This window comes from Macaca thibetana, chromosome 7, assembly GCF_024542745.1.
Source record: "Macaca thibetana thibetana isolate TM-01 chromosome 7, ASM2454274v1, whole genome shotgun sequence".
Classification (NCBI taxonomy): domain Eukaryota; kingdom Metazoa; phylum Chordata; class Mammalia; order Primates; family Cercopithecidae; genus Macaca; species Macaca thibetana.
Window position 1 is genome coordinate 162,959,720 of NC_065584.1, and position 15,842 is coordinate 162,975,561.

At 48.2% G+C, this 15,842-nt stretch overlaps 2 protein-coding genes across 4 annotated transcripts in view; both read left to right on the forward strand.

Annotated features, from left to right (window-relative positions):
- Positions 1-15,842, forward strand: part of CRABP1 (cellular retinoic acid binding protein 1) — a 658,055-nt gene that overhangs the window by 379,550 nt on the left and 262,663 nt on the right. The window lies entirely within an intron of this gene.
- SH2D7 (SH2 domain containing 7) overlaps positions 1-15,842 on the forward strand; it is a 29,027-nt gene that overhangs the window by 2,058 nt on the left and 11,127 nt on the right. The gene's annotated exons all lie outside the window — the stretch shown is intronic.

Here is a 15,842-nt window from a genome sequence, read left to right on the forward strand (position 1 = left end):
CTTCCTCATGAGTCAGCAGATTCAGAGAGGAGGAATCCAACAGTCAGACCGGGCCCAGACAAGGGAGGCCAGAGACTGCGGTGCTGCAGGAATGGAGTGGGCTGCTCTCGGGAGTGAGGGGTCCAAGTTCAATTTGGGCTTCACCGTGTATGTAAAAGGGGCTGTGACTAATTGGCTTGTGGGGTAGGCAGTCAGGGTGGGGTCTGATCTTGAAATACTGTGGGAAAGGGAAGAGGTGGGAGAACCAGGTCTGTATTGCTGTGGTATGGGGAGGCAACGGGACAGGGGAGGGTGTAGCCCATCTCTTCTAGCTCTATCAGTAAGTTATGAAGAAGTGGGGGTGGCCATGACCTGTGGTCCTGGTGGACAGTACCAAGACCCATGAGGTGTCTCACAGGGACCAATATCTGCTAGGCCCAAGGAAGGAGGCACGAGCCGCGCTCCTGGACTGAGTCTGGGCTGGCTGGCCAGGGCTAGGCAGATGGGACGGGACAAGGGTGCTGTTTTAAGTGGTAATCATTTACATGTCATCACAGCATTTATACAACATAGCATGCATTACTTTTATCTGCTTTCTTGTGTGTCACCTCCCTGCCTTACTAGAATATAATCTCCATGAGGGCAGGAGAATGATTGGTTTGTTCAATGTTGTATCCGCCAGGGCCTGGCATACAGAACCGTACCTGCTGTCTGTGCCCCTCAGTGGGCAAGCTAGACTTCACCCTGGATCCCCTACACCTGAGCCCCTAGTCCTTCCCTGGTCACCCAGCACAGACAAGCTGGGGCCATTTTAAAATGCTTGCAGGGCTGGACGTGGTGGCTCATGCCTGTAATCCCAGCACTTTGGGAGGCCAAGGAGGGCAGATCACAAGGTCAGGAGTTTGAGACCAGCCTGGCCAACATGGTGAAACCCAATCTCTACTAAAAATAGGAAAATTAGCCAGGCGCGGTGGCAGGCGCCTATAATCCCGGCTACTCGGGAGGCCGAGGCAGGAGAATCGCTTGCGTCTGGGAGGAGGAGGTTGCAGTGAACCAAGATCGTGCCACTGCACTCCAGCCTGGCAACAGAGCGAGGCTCTGTCTCAAAAAAATAAATAAATAAAAATAAATAAAATGTTTGTAGGCCACTGCTCTCTTCCTTTCGGAGGCCACACCTTACATCATATCAAATATATTAAAATACCCTACATCCCAGAGTAAACATACACATAATTTTTGCTATAAAAATGTTTTCAGGAATATCCATAATTGTGCTCTTGATATTATCTAATTATGAGTTTTCATTTTGATTTTTAATTGGCTGATTTCTGGGCAATCATCACGTCTATGTGGGAATTTTGGCCAAGTAAGAGAAACCTAACCTAGAAATTATTCTCAAATGTAATGACCCCTTTTTTTTTTTTTTTTTTTTTTTGAGATAGGTCTCATTGTGTCACCCAGGCTGCTGGAGTGTGGTGACGCTACCTAGGCTCACTGTAACCTCCCCCTCCTGGGCTCAAGCTATCCTCCCACCTCAGCCTCCTAAGTAGCTGGAACCACAGGTGTGCGCAGCACCATGCTCAGCTAATTTTTGTATTTTTTGTAGAGATAGGTCTTTGCCATGTTGCCCAGACTGGTCTCAAACTCCTGGTCTCAAGTGATCCTCCCACCTTGGCCTCCCAGAGTGCTGGGATTAAGGCATGAGCCATGGTGCCCAGCTCTGTTATGACATTTTTATGATGGCTATAAAGGTGACATGTTACATGTGTAGATATTTAATTAGATGTTCATTAATTCTAATTTTGCTGTTTTTCTTGGGTTTTAGAGCCAATACATTTTTCTTAGGCCACAAACATTTCACAGGCCCCTCAAGCAGCCAGGCCCAGGCACTGAGCCTTTTAGTATACTAGGGGATAAACTGGCCTGGCCCCTCCCTCAGTCTCGCCAGGTTCAGAATATGGCCCTCTGAGGAGCCTGCACAGACACAGGCCTGAGTCCCCAGTGAGAATTGTAAAGTATGGAAGCCTCAAGGCCAACAGCAATGTCTCAGGAGGGTCCCCTGGAGGGCCCTGAGTCTCTGTCTACCCGACCAGGCTTGGGAAGTGGCCCAAGCCTTCCAAGGATCCCTAGAGCCTCCAGAATCAACCCTAAAACCCTCTTGACTCTCTAGACCTCCCCCAGGCCCCTCTTCCCCACTGACTCTCTCAAGGCCCTGCTGGAATGCTTTTTATTTCATGAACAAACCCTTCTCCCCTCACTCCTAGGGCCATGAGCTGAGGAGAACTAGGCAATGGGGCTTTATCTCATCTCTCTTAGTACCTCCATTTTCAATTTGGACAATGTTTATAGTTTATGTAAATAAATATAGCTTCAGTTCTTCCTAAGGGCCTCCTCCATGGAAATGTTGGGGCTGTCTCTGGTGGTTCCTAATTCCCTAGAACCTTTGTAAATGGTTTGTTGACTTTTGCAGTTCCTGAGGTCTCTTATATTAAATAGCAATGTCCTATGGTCAGGGCCAGCTTTGTACAGCCTGTGTACCTCCCCCACATCTAGTACAGGCATGAGAGGTGTTGAAGGGTCTGCCCTGCATGCCCATTTAAGCCCCTGCTTCCTCAAGCCTTCCGGGAACCCAGTGACCAGAAGGAAGCAGCCACCCAGGAGGAAGTAGCTGGTGTTTATTGAAAAGGGGAAATTTGGGCAGTAAACTTGCTCCTACATGGCCAGCCTCTGGGAAAACCCTAGGGGAATACAGAGCCAGAGACTCATCCTAGGTCAGTCTCCCCAGAGTTGGTAGCATGTGCCCAGAGGCCTCTGAAGAAGCATTCACTGCACACTGCCTTTGTAACTGCCAGACCCCAGGGAGACAGAGCTGGCCGAGATGCTGACCTCCCGTTGGAGGAGTGCACAGATCTGCAGGAGGCCCAGAGAGGAAAACAGCCTTATCACTTGTATGCTGTGTGCCCCCGGGCATGTCCCCGCCCTCTCTGGGCTGCAGTTTTCCACCTGCACAGCAAGGAGATGGATGGCTAAGTGATCTCCAAAGGCCTGGCCCTGCCTGCTCTGAAACGCAACAGTGGCGTGAGACACAGCTGTGAGGGCCTGCAGTCATTCTTCCCACAACTCTGCAGGCCGGTGGAGGCTGTGCTCTTTTCAGTCCCCATGCTCAAAGCCCTCTGGATTGTTGTAGCCATCACAACCAAGCTGCCCCCTCCCCTCAGGGCTCCACTGCATCTACAGGCTTGGCCGCCCACTGCAGTTGGTACAAGCATGACCCCTTTGAGGTGACACTTTTGTATCATATGACCCTGGGCCCTGATGGAGAAGCAGTCCTAATCACCACCCCCATCCAGGGCACAAATGGAGGCCTTGTGTCCCTGAGGTAGAAGCAGAGATGGCTCTGTTCCTTGGGGGTTGGACAATGCTATCCTGGTAGGGCCTTGTGAAGGAAGTTGGCCTGATGAGGAGTGGGTGGGGTGGGTGAAGAAGGTTGGGGGACTGGAGCTGTGAATGGGCCGAGCAGGGGCAGGCCAGAGAAGAGCAAGGCCATCCTCAGAGCAGATGATGCTTTGACCAGAGAACACAGCTGCCACAGGGAGTCCCCAGACCAGCGAGAGGGCTTTCCAGGTATGTCCGCAAAGCTCTGAAAGGGGGCACCCTGCACCAAGCCTACTGCACTGGTGGGAAGTTGTTGGGGGGACTGGGGCAGGGGTAGGGTAGCGGAGGAGTGGTTTTGAAATAAAGAAGGGGGCTGGGCCTGATGGCTTACACCTGTAATCCTAGCACTTTGGGAGGCTGAGGCAGGTGGATCACTTGAGCTCAGGAGTTTGAGACCAGCCTGGGCAACATGGCAAAACCCCATCTCTACCAAAAAATTAGCTGGGCATGGTGGTATATGCCTATAGTCCAGCTACTTGGGGGTCTGAGGCAGGAGGATTGCTTGAGCCCCGGAAGTCAAGGCTGCAGCAAGCTGAGATTGCGCCACTGCACTCCAGCCTGGGTGACAAAGTGAGACCCTATCTCTAAATAAATAAGTAAATAAATAAATAAATAAATAAGGAGCGGTGGGAGCTTGGGCCAATCTCTCAGCCTCTGTGTGCCTCAGCTTCCTCAACTGTACAATGGCGCGTAATAACATCTACCCCCTAGAGCTGCTAGGGGCTTAAATGAGCCAGTAAATGCAAAACACTCGATACAGTCCCTGATGTACAACAAGTAACTAATTCATTTAACAAACATCCTGGCCCCTGCTCTTTGCCTCTGGCTAGTGAGGGGTGGTGCTGAGAACTCACCACAGGACTAGGCCTGGCCCCCACTGCAGGAAACTCTCAGTTTTGTCAAGTGGGAGAGCCTCAGAGAGAACAGCCCCAGCAAAGGAGCCCAAGGCTGTCAGACCCTCTTGAACTGTGGACTCTGGTTTCCAGTAGGCCTCATTTCCCTACCAAATTGTTAAGCAAATCTGCATACCTCCTGGCTCTTTTTCTGAGAGGGAACAAATCTGAGGTGCTGGCCAGTCTCCCAGCCCTGGGGCCAGGGGACTGAGGCTCAGACAGATAGAGGCCTGGGTGTCTCTGGGAGCTGATAGAGGATAGAGGGTTGGCAGGGGCTCAGTGCCAGGCAGTCAAAGCCAGCATGGGAGTTAGGGAGAGTCACACTGCCCCAGGAGCAGGGGAGCACTGGACCCTGAGGAGGCAATGGGCTGCAGCTGCAGAGGCCCTGTGTCCTTCCTGTTACCGCCCTGTTCCCAGGGCCTGGCACCCAGCCCAGCACAGCATAGTCCCCTCTGCCTTCACCTTCCCGCTTCCTAGAGGCCCTCAGGCTCTCCCCTTCCCAGTGCCCCCATCACTCAGCCAAATCTGATCTTGGACACTTCCACCCTTCCCACACAAGCAACAGGGACTAAAACCCACTTTGAGATCAAGCATTTTAACTGAAAGCCTAAAGAGATGCTGTTCTGATGGTGGAAGTTCAGGCATCCTTCTGGTTGGGCAAAGGGGTCTACGAAAGGAGTTTACAGTGTACTTATGTGAGCAAAGCAATGAAGAGGGAAGCAGGAAGAAGGCAGTCAGGATACATGATGACGGGCACAGAAAAGACCCAGAAGTAGATACTGGAGTGGGAGGAATGTTTTTAAATGTGTTTCTTATTTGGAAGTTTGAATACATTGACTATTAATTTTGAATTAATGTATTTTTAAAGTATTTAAAGAGTTTGGGTAGCAGGGAAAATGGCTGGAGCAATGGCATGGGAGGAGGATGCAGCATGTATGGGGGAGGAGGATGGGGTACCAGGTTCTTGGCCCTGCCATGGACTTACTCCTTGTCTTGGACAGACCATTTCCATTCTTGAGTTTCAGTGTCCCTGTCTTTATAGTGGGAAAAAATGGGGACAGTAATACTACCTGTATACCTGCTATAAAGATGAAAGGAAATCATATATGTGTGTATGTGAAGTACTTGGCACATGGTAAGGGCTCAAAATCATTAGGAATCTACAGAGGATCTCCGTTTTCCCAGCTGTAAAGAGAGGGGAAGGGAGACAGGGATAGGACTAAATTGAGAGACAAGCCCAGGGGCCCCAGCTGTCCAGGCGGCTAGGTGTACCAGGTCTCTGCAACTGGACCCCACAGTGGCCATCTGGCCTCCAAAAGGCTGTAGAAAGAGAGTTCTCAAAATTGTGGTCCTTGGCCCCTTGTCTTCCCTATGGTCCCTAAACTGATCCCAAAACTTGTCCCTTCTCCAGCTGTCATGAGCAAACAGTAAGTAACTCTGAAGAATTTGATTTTCACATGGGACTCAGAAATACTCACTAGTGAGGCCGGATTATCTATAGCGAAATTAACTTGTGTCTTGTTCTTGCTGCTGAAACTGAGAGGTACACTGACAAAGGAGCCTCTCTGATCTGAGGGGTGGTTTTCCGCTCTGGGCTGTCAGGAGCAGAGACTACAGGCCCAGACAGCCCCAGATGGGTGCTTTATGGCTCAGATGAGGCTGGCAATGTTTTTAAGGCCATGGTAGGTCCAGGGCACTCTCGCCTTTGGAGTCCCCATCTCACTACTATCAAATATATATAATTTTTAAATGTCATGGCCACATTTTACAAAAAAAAATATGTCTTTTGCTTTAAGCTTTTTGGAAAGGATAATTCTTATGAATTTGCTTTTGAAATGATTTGGCCTTGAGGAATTCATTTCATTTACAATTGGTAATGATTTCTTGGCAGTTTTCTTGCATACTTGGGGATTTTCGTGAGCTAAGATAATCTGGCCTCCAAACCATTTTCAGATGTGATGAAACCTTTATGAATGCTAAATGAAGCTGATGCAATATTACATAGTATAGACATTTACTTATACATTTATTCATTGTGATTTTGCATTTTTCTCCTTTTGAATTTTAGAGCCAATACTGGTTGGTTGTTTGTTTCTTCCAGATCTTAGATCTTTTTATAGGCCCTTGGAAAGTTCCCAGTACCTGGCCATTGTCCTATGGATAAAATAGAACAGCCTGTGTTGGGTGGGAGAAGGGCTGAGGGGGACCTCTCTGGACACTGTCCTCCCCAACCAGCAGCCATGTTGGAAAGATGGCAAGATGAAGTGACTCAGTGGCTTTGAGGGGGCCAAAAGCATCACAATAACATTGGCGACTTTTCTGGACCAGCAATAGCCCTCTCCCCTGGTTTTTCTTGCATGCTGGGGGCCTCAAAATGACTGAACTTGAAAATATTATTCATCCATATATTCAATATTTACTGAGTCGTACATCAATACAACCCTTAAAGAAAGCAATTTGGCATCATCTGTTAAAATGACAACTGCAAATACCCTTTGATTCAGTGATTCCACTTTTGAGAATGTGTTTCATGGATGTATTTATTCTTACACTTAATCAAATCCATATAAGATTATCCATTGCTGGCCGGGCGCGGTGGCTCAAGCCTGTAATCCCAGCACTTTGGGAGGCCGAGGCAGGCGGATCACGAGGTCAGGAGATCGAGACCATCCTGGCTAACACAGTGAAACCCCGTCTCTACTAAAAATACAAAAAGAAATTAGCCGGGCGTGGTGGCGGGAGCCTGTAGTCCCAGCTACTCCGGAGGCTGAGGCAGGAGAATGACGTGAACCCGGGAGGCGGAGCTTGCAGTGAGCCGAGATCGCGCCACTGCACTCCAGTCTGGGCGACAGAGCGAGACTCCGTCTCAAAAAAAAAAAAAAAAAAAAAAAAAAAAAAAAAAAAAAAGATTATCCATTGCTGCATTTTCCAGGAATTAAAAAAAATGGAAACAACTCAAATGATCATCAATAGAGGACTGGTTACAAAAATTATGATGTATTCATACAATGGAATAATATGCTGCTGTGAAAATAAGAATGGCACCCCTCTCTTTAGTCTTATGGAAGGAGTGCCAAGATATACTGTTGAATTTTTTTACAAGGCGAGGTGCAGAATGCTGTGTAGTACTCTACCTTTTATGTAAGAAGGTGAGGAAAATATGAATATACATACTTGGCTGGGCGCAGTAGCTCATGCCTATAATCCCAATACCTTTAGTACCAGCTACTCAAGAGGCTGAGGTGTGGGAGGATTGCTTGAGCCCAGGAAGTTGAGGGTGCAGTGAAACTGTGGTTGCACCACTGCACTCCAGCCTGGCCAACAGAACAAGGCTCTGTCAGAAAAGGAAAGGAAAGGAAAGAAAGGAAAGGAAAGGAAAAAAGGAAAAGAAATACATAGTTATTTGGATGTACATAAAGAAACCCAGGAAGGACATTCAAGGAACAACTAACAGTGGTTATCTATGGGAATGAAATGCGGTTAGTAACTGGGTGGATGGGGTTAAATGCCTGGAGGGAGAATATTTTTACTGATATCTTTTTATATTTGTCTTTTTTAAATTATGTTGATTTATCATCTATTTGAATAATGAATTAAAATGTATTTACTGAAGGCCAGGTATAGTGGTCCACACCTATAATCCTAGCACTTTGAGAGGCCAAGGCAGGTGGATCACTTGGGGTCAGGAGTTTGAGACCAGCCTGACCAATGTGACAAAACCCCATCTCTATTAAAAATACAAAAATTAGCCAGATGTGGTGGTGCATGCCTGTAGTCCCACCTACTCAAGGGGCTGAGGCAGGAGAATCACTTTCACCTGGGAACTGGAGGTTGCAATGAGTCAAGATTGTGTCCACTGCACTCCATCTGGGCAACAGAGTGAGACTCTGTCTCAAAAATCAAATCAAATCAAATCAAATAATAACATAAAATAAAATAAACCTACAGAGCATCCACTTGTGCCAAGCACCATTCTAGGTAAGGGATACAGTGGAAAATGAGATAGACAAATTGAGAAAAAAGAAATAGGATCATTCATTCTTCATTCCCCAATATTATAGAACTAATTCAGGCCTATTAATGAAACAACTTAGGGCTATGAAAATGTAGTGTGCATAGGCTAACACAGGCACATGACAAGCATTTACGGAAAAGTCCACTTTGGTGTTCGATCACCAGTCTCTACCAGCAGCAATTGGCAATGAACATGGCTTCTGCACAGGCTCAAAAAAAGAAGTGAGAGAGTCAGTGCTTGGATGGGGCACATTCACTGGGCCTTCGTCGAAACGCTTAGAGAGACACTACGTCTGAGCGGCTTTCTGGAGAAACCTCAACCTCCTTCCTGAAAGGGCAAGCCAGGCTGAACACCTTCAGTAGATAGTCATTTGTGGGATAATCCATTACCATCTATTTGCGCTATAGGAGAAGCAACCTTTTGAGAGAGGAGAACTTAGGACAGGGAAGTTTTGCTAGGCACAGGGACTTTGAATTCTGGGGACTTCCCGGTCCCAGGGATGACTTGCAGCAGTGGGTGAATCATGATGGCCACTGATGTCTACTGCATGTGCACTGAGCCTCCCGGCCACTTCACTGCATAGATTAGCTCTGAGAAGTCCTGAAACCTACCCGGTAGGTACTTTTTCTCCCTTCTGTGTTTATAGATGAAGAAACAAACAAGTGAACTCACAGAGCCAACAAGTAAGGGAGCTGGGATTCTTTTTATTTATTTATTTATTTATTTTTGAGACGGAGTCTCGCTCTCTCGCCAGGCTGGAGTGCGGTGGCGCGATCTCGGCTCACTGCAACCTCCGCCTCCTGGGTTCAAGCAATTCTCCTGCCTCAGCCTCCTGAGTAGCTGGGACTACAGGCGAGCGCCACCATGCCCAGCTAATTTTTGTACTTTACAGTAGAGACGGGGTTTCACCATGTTGGTCAGAATGGTCTCGATCTCTTGACCTTGTGATCTGCCTGCCTCAGCCTCCCAAAGTGCTGGGATTACAGGCGTGAGCCACCGTGCCCAGCTGGGAGCTAGGATTCTAAGCCAGTAAGCCTGACTCCAGAGCCTGAAGCCTTCTTCTCCCTCTCCCTGCATCTCTGGGCCCCAGGTGGAGAAGGAGAGCTAGACTACTGTAGTGTCCTTTGTATGCCCAGGCCTCAGCACCCAGTAGGTGACCACATGTATTGAAATGAACAATGACACGAAGAGCACTGTCAAGGACAACCTTTTCCTACCACAACCCTTCTTCACGGAGCTCACCTGGGCCTCGCCCCTCCCCATCCCCACATTTCCGCTGAGTATAGAGACCAACCTTATTTGCCTAACTTTGGAATCTGACCTCTGGCCCATAGCCATACTGGGCTCTGCCGCCTTTTATACACAAAGCCTTTGTCTTCTTAGGAAAATGACCAGGTTCTGCCCATAAAAGTATCCAGCCTGAAAGGAAGGTGGGGAGAGATTGCATCATGGAAAATTGTAGAAACACATTTCTTTGTATTTGAATACTTACAGGACCTCACTTTTGGCAGCAAACCGACTGGGTTAGACCCCAGCATCCTTAGCCTTTTTGTGCCATGGACCTCTTTGGTATCTGATGAAGCCTATGGGCTTCTCAGAATAGATTTTTTTTTTTTTTTTTTTTTTGAGACAGAGTCTGGCTCTGTCGCCCAGGCTGGAGTGCAGTGGCCGGATCTCAGCTCACTGCAAGCTCCGCCTCCCGGGTTTACGCCATTCTCCTGCCTCAGGCTCCAGAGTAGCTGGGACTACAGGCGCCCGCCACCTTGCCCGGCTAGTTTTTTGTATTTTTTTTAGTAGAGACGGGGTTTCACCGTGTTAGCCAGGATGGTCTCGATCTCCTGACCTTATGATCCGCCCGTCTCGGCCTCCCAAAGTGCTGGGATTACAGGCTTGAGCCACCGCACCCGGCCCAGAATAGATTTTTTTAAGTGCACAAAATAAAATACAGAGAGCAATGGAAATAAATTATATCAAAATAGGGTTTATGAAAATATTTGTGATATTACATGATATGTTTTATTGGCACGTTAAATAACAAGATCCAGAGTTTGGTCTAATTACTGTAATTCTGAGGTAATGATGAGCAAAAATGATATCTCAAGATGTCTGCAACAGCTGTAGTGTAATATGAAAATATCTGTTATTTCCGTTGGTAACAAAGTAACAGGTGCTGCTAATGAGGTTTGTTCCCAGCAACATTCACCATGGAAGGAAATGCTTAATTCAATGAAAGGTTAGGGAAAAATCAAGATGTAATCTTACTCCTCCCCATCTTTCCTGAATTTTTTTTTTTTTTTTTTTTTTTTTTTTTGGCATGGTCTTGCTCTGTTGCCCAGACTGGAGTGCGGTGGCACAATCATTGCTCACTGCAGCCTCAACCTCCCAGGCAATCCTCCCACTCCAGCCTCCTAAGTAGCTGGAACCACAGGTGTACACCACCACGCCTGGCTAATTTCTTTATTTTTATTTTATTTTATATATTTGTTTATTTATTTCAGAGGGAGTCTCACTCTGTTGCCCAGGCTGGAGTGCAGTGGCGCTATCTTGGCTCACTGTGAGCTCTGCCTCCCGGGTTCACGCCATTCTCCTGCCTCAGCCTCCCAAGTAGTTGGGACTACAGGTGCCCGCCATCATGCCCGGCTAATTTTTTGTATTTTTAGTAGAGACCGGGTTTCACCATGTTAGCCAGGATGGTCTCAATCTCCTGACGTCATGATCCGCCTGCCTTGGCCTCCCAAAGTGGTAGGATTACAGGCATGAGCCACCATGCCCGGCTGTTTTTATTTTTTTAGTAGACATGGGGCCTTGCTATGTTTCCCAGGGTGGTCTCAAACTCCTGAGCTCAAGCAATCCTCCTGCCTTGGCCTCCCAAACTGCTGGGATTATGGGTGTGAGCCATCATGCCCAGCCCACTCTCCCATGTTAAAGAGTTCCAGTCCTCGTTAGCCCAGGCCTGGGATTTCCGTTCTAATGCCATTATATCCCTGGCTTATGTTTGTGACAGGGAAGACCAATTAGCAAGTATGGAAATGATGGTTCCCTTAGGATGTCCCCTGGCAAAGAGTTGACTCCTCCAGTGTCAAGGTGGGAATTAATGGTTTATAAAAGTGATGTTCCCAGTAGTAGGCCCTCCAAGAACGCTTGCTATGTGCCTATGTGCTTGTCCTTGTGAGAAAAGCACTATCTGTAGTATTTCACCCCATCCCCAGGTGAGCTAAGTATGGTTACCCTTTTCACGGATGTGGAAAATGTGGCTGAGAGATGAGAAAGAGCTCAGGAGATCGAGACCATCCTGGCTAACACAGTGAAACCCTGTCTCTACTAAAAATACAAAAAATTAGCTGGGCGTGGTGGCACGCGCCTGTAGTCCCAGCTACTCAGGAAGCTGAGGCAGGAGAATCACTTGAACCTGGAAGGCAGAGGTTGCAGTGAACCAAGATCGTGCCACTGCATTCCAGCCTGGGCGACAGAGTGAGACTCTGTCTCTAAATAAATAAATGAATAAATAAATAAGTAAATAAAAGAGATGAGAAAGAGCTGCCCAGGTTGAGGTCACAGGTTCGCCTCATGCCCTTGCCTGTTCTCTAAACTATAAGCCTCACACACACCCTCACAGGCATTTTTATCTTGATTTCAGATAACCCTGATGACGTTGTAATAATAATAATAATTATTATCAACAGGAGTGGACCTTCTGTATTTCAGAATCTTGCATCACCACCACCACCACCACCACCACCACCACCACCACCACCACCACCAGCACCACCATCATCATCATCATCAAATTAATAGCTAATCCTGGTCACTATGTTATTCCACACACTATTCTAAGGATTTAACTCATCTGACCTTCCTAACAGCAGGACAAGTTAGATCGTTTGATTAAGGTCACATAGCTAGTAAGCTGGAATTTGAACCAAGGAAATCTGGCTGTAACACCCTCATTTTTTAAAACTTTTTTATTGAAGTAGAACATAGACATTGAAAAATGCGTAAACCATGAGTGCAGAGCCAGTGAATCTTCACACTGTAAGCACTCTCATTCAACTCACTCAATCCACACTCACTCAACCCACCAACCGGAACAAGAAATAGAACACTGTTGGCCAGGCGCGGTGGCTCAAGCCTGTAATCCCAGCACTTTGGGAGTCCGAGACGGGCGGATCATGAGGTCAGGAGATCAAGACCATCCTGGCTAACATGGTGAAACCCCGTCTCTACTAAAAAATACAAAAAACTAGCCGGGCGAGGTGGGGGGCGCCTGTAGTCCCAGCTACTCGGGAGGCTGAGGCAGGAGAATGGCATAAACCCGGGAGGCGGAGCTTGCAGTGAGCTGAGATCTGGCCACTGCACTCCAGCCTGGGCAACAGAGCGAGACTCCGTCTCAAAAAAGAAAAAAAGGAAAAAAAGAAATAGAACACTGTCAGCACCAGCAGCTTTTCGCTCCCCATCCAGTCCCCAAGGTAATCACTATCTTAACTTCTATTGCTATTGGATTAGTTCTGCCTTTTTCTTTTTTTTTCTTGTTTTTATTTATTTATTTACTTATTTATTTTTGAGACAGAGTCTTGCTCTGTTGCCCAGACTGGAGTGCAGTGGTGCGGTCTCGGCTCACTGCAAGCTCCGCCCCACAGGTTCATGCCATTCTCCCGCCTCAACCTCCCGAGTAGCTGGGACTACAGGTGCCCACCACCACGCCTGGCTAATTTTTTGTATTTGTAGTATAGATGGGTTTTCACTGTGTTAGCCAGGATGGTCTCAATCTCCTGACCTCATGATCCACCCACCTCGGCCTCCCAAAGTGCTGGGATTAGAGGCGTGGCCACTGCACCTGGTTGCCTTTTTCTTTTTAGAAAAAGGTCTTGCTATGTTGCCCAGGCTGGCCATGAACTCCTGGCCTCAACTGATCCTCTCACCTTGCCCTCCTAAAGTGCTGGTATTACAGGTCTGGCCTCAAGGAAAAATGAAACCAAGCATCTCTTACTGTGGAATGGAGTTAGACAGAGATAGTTATGTATCAAGTGCTTTAAGCAGGGGAAATGACAACAAATCACTTTAGTCATACTGTAGCAGTACCTGCATCCTATTTTTTATCTTATATACATGCGCCTTCATTGTAAACCATTATGCTCTCTCACTTAGTCCTCATGATGACCCTAGAGTCTAGAAAATAGCTTTGTCTCATGCCCATTTTACAGATGAGCAAATTAGTTCTCTGCAACAATTGAATAAGTTTCTTGAGACCCCACGTCCGTCCCAGCTACTTGCCCAGGGTGGTCTCACGTCAGTGTGCAGTGGAAGTGGGAGTCTCATCAAGATCTTTGAGGCTGACTGCACCATCTGCTGCCTCACCATCCATCCAGCCTGGGTTTCTGCTAGGAAACTCAGAAACACATTAGAGACTCAGGGATGTTTGTGTGAACAAATGGTCCCATTGCCCTAACTGCTCCAAAGCTTCCTACCAGAGGCCTATCCCTGCCTTTCCAGGGGACCCATCTACTCCAAAGTCCCCTCTCTGTTAAAACGACATGAGCTTCTGGTTGTTCTTCAAAATCTGCAACAAAGTCCCACCTCCTCATCTTTGCGCGTGCTTCCCCCTGCTGATGAGGGTCCACTCTGCCAGGTGCCTGCTTGGCTTCCTCCTTCACTGTTCCAATGTCACCTCCTGGACAAGGCTGACCCTGACCCCTGACTCTCTATCTGCATAACGTAGCCCATGGGCTCTCTTGTTCTTCTGCCTTTGTCTTGGAGTGCTTGTTCCATCTGACTCTATTCTACACATATATTTGTCTCCCTCTAGAATGTATGTGCCATGAGGGCAAAGTGCTGTTTTATTCACTGCTTTATTCCCAGGGCCCAGATTTACATGGCACACAGTAGGGACTCGATAAATCTTGAGTGGAAGGAAGACTTAGTTAGCACAGAACTTCTCCATCAAAATAAAAATAGCCTCCATGAAGGAAGGCTACCTAGAATGTAAATCCACTGCTTTGCTCCCAGGGGCAGTATTGTGGACTTTTGCCAGGGTCCGATCTTTAGTTGTGACAAAGACCAGAGGTTGTGGGGAACATGGCCAAACCCAGTGAGGTAGCCCATCTGCTGGCCAGGAAGCCACGGAGGGCCTTCCCTATCCCCTCTCAGGCTGCTTCCCCTATGTCTGCAGCCAGCCAAAGTGCCCCACCCCAAAGCATCAGAGGAGAGAACCAGCCACCAACCCAGAGGTGACAATAGGGCTGCTGTGTGCTACGGGTCCTTGGGTAGGGCATGGGCTCAGGCAAATGAGCCAGAGCACACGCAGATATAGAGGCATGTGCGCTGGCTGTGCTCTGCTTCCACTCCGGTGCTTGCCAGCATGGAGGACAGCCTAAAGCAGCTCAGCCTGGGGAGAGATCCTGAGGGGGCAGGGGACAGCCAGGCCCTGGCTGAGCTCCAGGAGCTTGCCCTGAAGTGGTTCATGGAGACACAGGCCCCCTTCATTCTGCAGAACGGTGCCCTGCCTCCCTGGTTTCATGGATTCATCACCCGCAAGTAAGGCTGCTTCTGCCCACAGGTCCCTTATAGCCCACAGCCCCTTGGGGCTGAGAAAATGGTCTGGGAACTATGGATCAGACTGGTTCCTGTCCTTTCCCTGGGCTAGGCAGGGGCCCTTGGAGGCGGGGGGCAGGGGAACAGACTGAGGAGCACCATGTCCTCTGGTGGTGGCTTCTATAGGCAGAGTCGGGGAGGGCAACGGCCTCTACTTTAGTACAAGTTGAGGATGGCTGGGGCTGCCAGGCTGCCAGAGAACAGAAAGAGGGCCAGGCGTGACTTGATGAGTAACTAGGGGACCATATCATGTATCGTCCAAACCAGAACACTATTAGTAACTAAGCTACTGGGATGGGGGCCATCCCAGGAAAACCTGGATGCACGGTTACCCTAGGTATAAAGGCCAACATAGAGGTTTGGCTTTCTATATGGGCTGGGTCTCCAAGCAACCAAAACACCTGATGAAGGAATGACAAATCCAGCCAGTTCTTAGGTCCTGGCACAGTACCTGCACAGAGCCAGGGCCAGCTTTATGGGCACTGACTTGTGCAACAGCACAGGGTCAAAAGGGCTCCACATTTGATTTAATACTCTGCTGTCACTGTCTTGATATTCTAAATCATTTCGAACCAGGGGCCCCATGTTTTCATTTAGCACCTGGCCCTGCAAATGATTTAGCTGCACAGAGCAGGCACTCAGTATTTGGTGAGTGACTGAGTGAGGGAATATGTATCTGGTCTATGTACTGCCAAACCACAAGACAGGTGGAACTTTTCACCATGCCTCCAAAATATTTGGCACCATGTGGAAAATCTCTGTAGCTACCTGGGATTGAAGGGGACAGGAAGAGGAATGAGTCCCTTTTAGCTGCTTCAGACATAGCAGCATCTTCTCCGTGCAGAAGCTCGTGTGTAGTGCACATCCTGTAGTACTGTACACAGTGGTTCTGAGGGAGGGACCCCCCACTAAACCTCAACATCTCCAGCTGT